Raw genomic sequence first — 9532 nt, 5'->3', positions numbered from 1 at the left:
TCAGGCAAGTCAGTCCACTCGGCAGCCATCTTGGGAACGCACCCGGGCAACTATTTTCTATGGATACAAGCGGCATAAAAGTATAGTTCCTATCTACTTTAATGTGGAAGGATCGAAATCTCCAGCACGGTTGGTCAAGATTATGGTTAAAGAACATATTTCAAATCAGCAAATGAATCTGACAACAATGATATCATAGATTGCACTTCTTTAGCTCAGATCACGCTAGAAAACACTATTATTTAGGCTGGTCCAGCAAATGCACATTCTCGAGCTGACTGACAGGTGATGTCCGTCTGTATGTGAAAGATGATGGGATCTTTTACCCGCAAGGTGGGACTTCCTTTTCTATGTCCACCATATTGGGTTCCGATTCGTTCCAATTTCTCCCAATAATTTTAATACAAGTGCTCCGTCTCGGGCTGAATAGTCTCTGGTAATAATCAAACACTCTTTCTGAATTATTCACTTTGACCTATTCTAGAAGTTCGGATTGTTCAGATGCAGTTGATTCATGTAAATTAATCGATTCAAAAATTATTCTCTATTAGCGTCCCTAAGTAAAAGCACGGTCACAGTTTATAGCAGTTTTAGCTGTATTTAGTCAAATGTTTATCAGTGTAATGATTTCACCATAACTGACAAACCCTTATTGTCTTTGTGCTATGATTATATTACGGTTCTAAATTATATTAAGGTAACTTAAATTATATAACAGTATTACACAGATTGGCTATTTAATATATATATATAAACATACAAATCGCCACTTAAGTAGCTTCAATGCTAGTTACTTATATTTGTACTTATTTGTAATTTAACTACTTTAAATTATGAGTAGCTTAGTTTAGGAAGCTTCCGTTTCAAAGTAGATTCACCAACAATGAGACAAATAAGAACGTGCATCAAAATAAAAATTAAACGGAGGTCAAGCTCCTCAATGTATACCTGCTCATGCGCATTTACAGAATGCCTATCATCATGTAGTCCACAATTAGCATCGTATATATCAGGTGAATGAGCTAAACAACAACAGCTCAGCTCAATTGGGAGGGACGTCCAGCAGCAGCTGGGAGCTATTTGACCACGTGACTGGAGAGATGTTTCTGTCGCTGTAGCAGCCATCATTTCACCCATACAAGCCTATCCTAAAACAGACGCGGAGAGGATATAGTCATGGAATTGCACAGGAATACCTACTGAAAAGGAAGATCCTCTCTCCACTCCTTCGCCTATGCTTTATTTTCCGGTGTGTATCCGGCGCAGGTACGGTCAGAAATTATCATCATTTGACACATTTGTGCGTCTTTTGTCCAGTCTGTGTGCGTTCACATGCATACAGTGATCGCGGTTTTCAAGCTTTTACAAATGCAAACATCCAGTTGAGCTACTGTGTTCAACAAACCGAAGTTTTGAAACAGGAACTGTGTGTACTTTGTGGCACGTTTCCCAAAACGTCTCGGTGTAAATAATGAATTAGTATGCACTAAACAAGAACTACTTCCTGCGTTTGTGTATGAGATCATAATGGCAATTAAATGTGAAATTCTAAACTATCAAAGATGCCTTGTGGTTGTACACTTACATTTTTCAACCCTATTTAGCGGGGCGATAACGCTAATCTCTTAATGCCGCCCCGCTAAATAGGGTTGAAAAATGTAAGTGTACAACCACAAGGCATCTTTGATAGTTTAGAATTTCACATTGAATTGCCATATATTGTTTACACTTAATTCACCTTTCTACAACAGGCCAGGTAGTCGCATTAAAACCATTCAATGCACACAAATTGTTTTGTGCATGTAAAGAGAAATGTGCTTTAACTCAAGGCTGCTTTAGTTTTACTCCACGACAGTCCCAGACAATGTTGGGGAGGCTTAACTTTCAGTTTAAATTCTTTAAGACCTACAGCTTTAGGTGTGGGGACCAGCTGTACTCGGACTAACTAAAGAGTGATTCCATCGTCTGGTCTTAATTATTATAGTAAAACAGTAACATGTTATCCAGGTCAGTGTGGATTCAAATTGCTACTGTGAATCTACTTTTCAGGAAGACTTTTGAAAGACATGTTTTACCATTATCTCTTTAAAAACACCTTTGCAATCATGTTTTTCGCCCCAAATAATAGACAATTATTGTCACTACTCTAAAAGCGTAATTAACATGATAGGGTACAAGGGGGCCAAAGGCACCCCTAAGGGAAATGTGTGTTTCCCCCGTCCTGGGCGCAAAGCATAACAAGATTGAAAAACACGTGTGTTTTTATTGAATATTGATGGAGCAACATAATTTAAGAAGTGATAATGAAAGGTTGTATGTTTTAAAAAATGGGGCAAGATGGCCTTTTACCCCACACTTGAGGTAACATGCCTCCACAGCTGGGGTAAAAGGTCCCTGGGGGTTATAGTGATATAGTGTGTAGATAGTTATAGGGGGAAAATGGTCCATTTATGCAAATTCTATTGAGGCAATAAATGGCCTTAATAAGAATTCTTAATGAAAATAACCACTTCAGAAAAGGGTGCACTATTCCCTGTTAGTTACGATCACATTTGGCATTTCTTAACATCTCTATGAACTATTGCATCTCCATTGTGATTGGATCAGTCAATCTGAGCCTATTTTGAACATTGTGTGCTGGCTGTATTGCGAGAATGCGGCTGTAAGAAAGCTGCATTCTTGTTTACATGCACTGTATAAGCGGTGTACTGTCTACTCCCGTATACATGCATTTTGGTCCGTAAGCGGCTTTCTCACCCCCCACTTCCGAGAACCGGATGTGACGCAAAAATTATTCGACACATCACATGGGATATGACATCATCTTTCTGTGACACGACACCGGTGTAAATAGCAAACATGACTTCTGAGGAAGACTTTTTTTTTTTTTTTTTTTTTGTTCTCTGTTTCACTGTATTTTCAGATGTCAACTATGGCAATCAATTGCAAATGATTATCACCAACAGGATGCAGTACAATGCTCTGTCAGTGGTTCCCAACCCTGTTCCTGGAGGCCCCCCAGCACTACACATTTTGGATATCTCCCTAATCAAATACACCTGATTCAACTCTTCAGCTTGTTAATAGATACTACAAGACCTGAATTAGGTGTGTCAGATAAGGGAGATTTATAAAATGTGTAGTGATGTGAGTATATGATGAGCCCCAACGAAATTACTGTGCGCATTCCTCTGCCTTTGGAAATTTGTCACAACTGCTCTTTACAAGCTAGGTAGTTGTGAAGAATACAGACTGCCAATCAGTTCAGCGTACACAAGATGACCATTAAAAAATGTGTGTACATGTTTTGTAAAGGCATTGTGTCTGTGTTATCGGAATTGTTTTCTCGCTTTGTGGTACAGTTGTTTTAGCCCTTTCCACCTACACCGTATATGTTCGACCATGCTGTTGAAACCTTCCGCATGCATTCTCTCTGCCAACGTTTTGAAAATGTTGGAATTGCGACGCTTTCGACCATCCAGATACTGCATAATGTTTTCCTTCATCAAATTCAGAATGAGGATTGTCTCCATCTTCCCACAAATGCTGACTTCTTGCTGTTTGTTGATCTGTTGTAGTTGCATCAGGTGACAATTTATCCGGTGTGTGCTGGCTTGCGCATGTGCACTTTCCAAAACGCATATGCGTTTACATTGCCAGATAAGCTGCATTCTCTGGGAGAAACCTAGGTGTGTTAAACCTTTTCTCTTAATCCCTTAAGCGGCATAAGGAAACCGGTGTTGTCGTTTGCATGGCGTTTCAAAACACCACTTTCTGGAAAAACCCTGCAATAAGTCGTTATCTTAAGTGCATGTAAACAAATGTGCTGTGTGGTTAAAGACCCCTTTCACAACTTCGTCTCTCCTCTCATTGTAGCACGCTGCACTGTACGCACTCATGCGCCCAGTTTAAGGGCGCTTAAACGCTAGAAAAAATGTCATACGGAGCGTTTGACGCTTGGGAGTGCTAAAGATTCGTTTGGAAGGCGTGTACCACACAGTGAGGAGTCGGTCCGAGGTAGAGATGGCTATTTAAAATATTTAGTTTTGACGTTGTACCAGTAAACATTGAAACTCTTTTCCAGGCTCTCTCTCCACATTTACTGTCTTATTAGCCTGAGAAAGATAATAGATGACAGGGAATGAATACACTGCATGACTGAGTTTGTCTGCCATGTTTTTTCTGATTTCACAGTGCAACAAGTCCTGCCTTTCTGAGATTCCCATTGGTCAACGGATGCCTACACAGAGTGCGTTTACAGCAAAAGTTTAAATGATTTCAACTTTTGGGCGCATGACGGAGCTTCACTGTTGGAAACCCTTGCGTTTTCCCTCTCCATCCTTCCGACGCACCATCCTCTTTGAAATCAATGTATTCACAGCATTCTCTGATGCAGTGTTAACTCTAGTGTGTAGGCGCCTTAAACTGTAACCTGAAGACACCGACTGTGTCCAAAAACTGGAAAATGCTGCTTTCAGAGGCTATATAAGGATGGAAGTAAGGTGCTTTTTAAACTGCTCAAAGTTCCATTCATTAAAAACCGCTGTTGCTTAAACCAATAACTGAGGCTGCATCTATATTAATATGGATATTTTTGAAAATGCCGTTTTCGATTTTTAAACGAAAGCTCTCAGTCCACGCTGCCGTTTTGAGGCATTTTCCAAAAGTTGCTCGTCCACAATGAAATGTATGGAAACACTTAAATCCCCTTAATGCGCATGCAAAAAATCGCCGTTTGCATGTACGGTCTGAAACGCAGTTGTCCTCATTTTCAGTCGCCGTTGAAGGAATGCAATGCAATGTAATGTTAATGTTGTACAAGTAACATTTATCTTTAAAATGCTATCAAAGTGAATATCGGGCACAACAGTGCCGCTATAACATGGGCCGCCATCTTGATTGTTTTGGTTGAATGGATCACATGACACATACGTCAACATTTTCAGTTATTTCCGTTTTCCCAGTACACACCACAACGTGAAGATGGTATTTTCAAAATTATCTGCTTGGGAGAGCGTTTTCAAAAAGCTATTTTTTGCTAACAAATATGATGTCTCTGTGTGGACGGAAGGCCAAAACGTAGAGAAAAAGATGTGTTTTCAAACAAAGGCCACATCCACACTAATACATCTATGTCACAAAGCAGGATTAAGCAGCTAGCTAGATAAGTTTAAACTTAGTTTACGCGAACTCTGAAATCGCGGTACCAGTAAAGTGGATGGGATTTCATCGGGGTTCCTCACCATAGTAACACGCTAACCTGCTCCGGGGCATGATATGTTCCCGATCAGAGATCTCATCCAGATTCTGGACCAGTCAGCTGTGAGCAAAGTGACAGTCACTCCCCCCAGTATTTTACCCTCTGATTTAAAGTGCACTTCAAGACAATTTTAGAAATTTACAAAATAAGCTAATTATGATCATTATTTATTGCAAGAAATATATTTAGGCAGTCTTGCATTTGTTTAAAGACAAATTTTTTTTCCCAATAATTTTCCCAAATGATCCATAAAATATGTATGAATAAATAAACCTAAAATAACTATATAATTTCAAGATATTAATACAATATCAATAATGATCGAATGACTTACAAAAACTTCACAATATACTGTAGATGCAGTTGAAGTCAGAAGTTTACACACACACCTTAGACAAATGCATTTAAACTCAGTTTTTCACAATTCCTGACATTTAACTGTAGAAAACATTCCCTGTCTTAGGTCAGTTAGGATCACTACTTTAAGAATGTGAAATGTCAGAAGAATAGTAGAGAGAAGCTTTTATTTCTTTCATCACATTCCCAGTGGGTCAGAAGTTTACATACACTTTGTTAGTATTTGGTAACATCACCTTTAAATTGTTTAACTTGGGTCAAATGTTTTGGGTAGCCTTCCACAAGCTTCTCACAATAAGTTGCTGGAATTTTGTCCCATTCTTCCAGACAGAACTGGTGTAACTGAGTCAGGTTTGTAGGCCTCCTTGCTCGCACACGCTTTTTCAGTTCTGCCCACACATTTTCTATCAGATTGAGGTCAGGGCTTTGTGATGGCCCTCCAATACCTTGACTTTGTCCTTAAGCCATTTTGCCACAACTTTGGAGGTATGCTTGGGATCATTGTCCATTTGGAAGACCCATTTGTGACTGAGCTTTAACTTCCTGGCTGATGTCTTGATGTTGCTTCAATATCCACATAATTTGCATGATATCAATCATAAATCAGGTACTCCAAAATCCAGTGGCGGGCTGTGCGTTTAAAATCTAGGCCTTCGGTGTGCTTCATGCCATTAAGACAACAGTTTCACAATGAATAAGACACCCTATGCCTTTGGGTATCATACATTGTTGTAGCAAACTAGTAATAACAATTGACATTTTAAAAACACATCCACGCACAAAAGCCAGAACTTGAAACAACACTTAATGTTCAAGCAAGCCTAATTTTAACTGCAGCATGACTGTTTTGTGAAATGAATGTCTCCCGAACAGACATTCGAAAATCATAATTTTTCATATGAATCTTCCAAGGAGATCTATAATACCTGGAAAAATCTATCTAATAATATTTGTGATTTTAAATGTTGCTTGCAATAAATTGTTTCGTCATGGTACACGGTTATGCTGCGTTTCATTAAAGTTGGATGTGGGATATTCCTACTTGATATCTCCGACTATAAATGCATCCCATTCCCCGATATTTGGAACAGCAACACTCCCGTTAGCTTAGCAGGGGTTTGACTCTCATTAGAGATGTCTCCTAGCAACCCAACTGATAAACAATGCTGCAGCGCTAGCATTTGTGCTACAGGTGTATGATTAACAAAAGAGATTATGTTTTATACACCTGTTTCTGCAGGCATTTGTTAAACAAGCTTTAATATCATGTTATGTGGAAACTCATTTATCGATATTACTTAGTGAATGTTTACAAATCTGAACTTTTGTGCGTACGCACACTAAGAATGAAATCTACACAAAGTTTTATACATGAGGCCCCAGGAGTGGATATGCCATCACTAGGCGATGCTTCTTCAAAAGTAGCAAGTGGCTTGAATTGGTAAATTTGTATTATATAGGAGGAAATCATGATATTCTCATTTAATTACCCAAAGTCATATGTTGGTTTGTTTTGCACTGTTTTTACTGTTGGAGAAGACAGGTCTGCAGGGTCTTTGACACTTGAGCCTCTTTCACACAGAGATCCTGGGATGAATCCCAGACCTGATATAGTCAGAGAGGCTACACTTGCGGTTTCTGCATTAGATTTAACCTGGAGTGACAAGTCTGAAAGTGTCTCTACAGTTTCCCCTGATCTTTGTTGCATAAACTTTAAACCGATTTCTCTCTTGGTAATAGCATAGGTTCCCTTTAACCCCTTTTGTGTGTGTGTGTGTGTGTGTGTGTGTGTGTGTAGTTTTTTTAATTTTATTTAGTGTTGGATCTCAGTTTTAATGATCCTTTTAAAATCGCACTACTTAAAATGGCACAGTAAACTTAATTAGACATTCATTTCTAATATAAAAGATTTTATTTCATTCAGGGGTGACTGAGGGCATTTGGATAGCTTGTGCTAGGCTACATTGTTGTTGCTGCAACCTAAAGCTCATGGTACTGTCTCTTAAATGAGTGTCTATTAAGATAATTCTGAGATGCTTAAGGAAAGGCATTTTGTTCTGTTTTCTTGGCTTTGTTACACTGAGTGTTTAATTTGCTTATGCAACTTCACTTATTTGGTAAAATAACTCCTTAACCTAACAATACAGGCAGGTCTGGACACACAGCAGTAAATTAATGAATGCCAATCGTTTTGTAAGTCTGTTTTTAGATCTGCTTATTTAAAGTGAAATTTAGTTTTATGTCTGATAACTAATGTGGTTGAGGGTAAGAATGTGTTTAATGTGCTGGGATTTCATTTTCGGCACCAGTTTTTCAGGTATTCAGTTTTGTAAAGCAGAATTCTGTAGGAAGATGTAGCAAATAATAAATGTAAAAAAGTAATTTGCCATTATCATGTACAGTACAACAGTGGGACATCAGTAGGGATGTCATAAGTATTTGTGCTTATTCTGTGACTGCACTCAGTAAAATTGGTATAAAGTGTCCCTGGTGAATTCTAATTTATCTAGTTTCCTGGCTCCAATTCATATGCAGTATTTCCCTGTTTTACACAAAGGTCAAGTTGGAGGACTGGTTTGTGTATAGTCTCGCCTTTTACCAGTAATGTGAGTTGATCAGTAGAACAGATTATGGCAGATGGAATACCACAGATCAAATCATCAGAACGTGCTTTATGTGACCTGTGGAGTCTATTGTGCATATGCTCAAGGCCTTCCTGAACTTTGACACAACAGGCTCAATTGAATACAGATGTTGTGGCTAGATTACTTTTTTTTTTTTTCTAGTAAATTTGACAAAGGAAACATTTAAATAGTTTACTGATTCTCAGAAATGTTGCCTCCTTGTGTCCATTCCAAAATGTATTAGCTTTCTCACTGGATCGTGCAAATTTTCTGTTTTCAAATGTCTTTAGAGAATTTTGTAAAATAAGTGTGTATTTCAGCAGTTGTGTTCATTTGCTGTAATTTATCTATAATGCAATTTATCTCATATCGGCTATCTTGATCTAGATGTTGTCATCGGGCATCAGCTCTTGAAAAACCAATGTCGGTTTACCACTAGTATACTTGTTGGTCTTTGGTGAGGAATCACAGAGGACAGTCAAAGATAAGGGGTCTGCCCTGCCATCATTCCATGAATCCCATCACATCACTTTTAGTCTCCAAGGGCTTGTTGTGACTACAAGAGTTCAGTTTGCTTCAGCTTTTATCACTTCCTTCAAACATGGGTATGTTTGACTTAGCCACGTTCAGGAGATTCCAATGATATATATTTTTGGTGGAGTGCCATAAGGGTGTTGTCATTTTCTGTTTGAGCATGGACTGGTTCTGCTGTGGATCAGCCTATAGGCACACAGAGCTGTTGAACTTGTCTTGTAGGTGAGCGATGGCATTGTTGTGATCCAATCTCTCATAACTGCTGTGTAGACAGCTGTCAACCCCACATAGCCCTGTTAGACATCTGAATGAAACTGCTTTAATCTTGGGTGAGTCCAAGCTTCTGACACCCTTCAAGAGGTCACACTCGTCTCTTCAGACCTTATGCATTTTTCCTTAAGCTCTTCTCACAGTTGCTCATTGCTGTGTCATTGAGTGTTTTGCTGAAAAGCAGAGAATAAGTTATTAAAAGTAACAGTTTGAGTAATTATGTGATACAGGAATGTCAGATGTCAAAGTCATTTTGTAGTAATTACCGTTTGTAATGTGTTTTTTTTTTTTTTTTAAACAAGCCTAATCCTGTTAGCAGGTGAAATTTAGCTACGATTGTTATATAACAGTGGTTTTCAGCTGGTTTTGAATCAAAACCCAGGTTTTACGTTGAACAAGTGATGACCCAACGTGATACCTATAATTCATAAAGGGATGGTTTAACCAAAAATTAAAATTACCAATGTTTTCTCACCCTGAACAACAT

General features: G+C 38.6%; 1 protein-coding gene across 1 annotated transcript in view; it reads left to right on the top strand.

The window, feature by feature from the left end:
* The first annotated feature begins 1137 nt into the window (after positions 1-1137).
* The window catches only part of LOC127419010 (SPRY domain-containing SOCS box protein 1-like), a 28613-nt gene continuing 20218 nt past the window's right edge, over positions 1138-9532 (top strand). The window contains exon 1 of the mRNA XM_051660027.1: positions 1138-1266. The gene's annotated coding sequence lies outside the window, so the exon portion shown is untranslated. The remainder of the gene's footprint in view (positions 1267-9532) is intronic.

Source organism: Myxocyprinus asiaticus, chromosome 28 (assembly GCF_019703515.2).
Source record: "Myxocyprinus asiaticus isolate MX2 ecotype Aquarium Trade chromosome 28, UBuf_Myxa_2, whole genome shotgun sequence".
Classification (NCBI taxonomy): domain Eukaryota; kingdom Metazoa; phylum Chordata; class Actinopteri; order Cypriniformes; family Catostomidae; genus Myxocyprinus; species Myxocyprinus asiaticus.
Note: the sequence above shows the minus strand (reverse complement) of the source record. Positions and strands in the feature narration are given on the sequence as shown.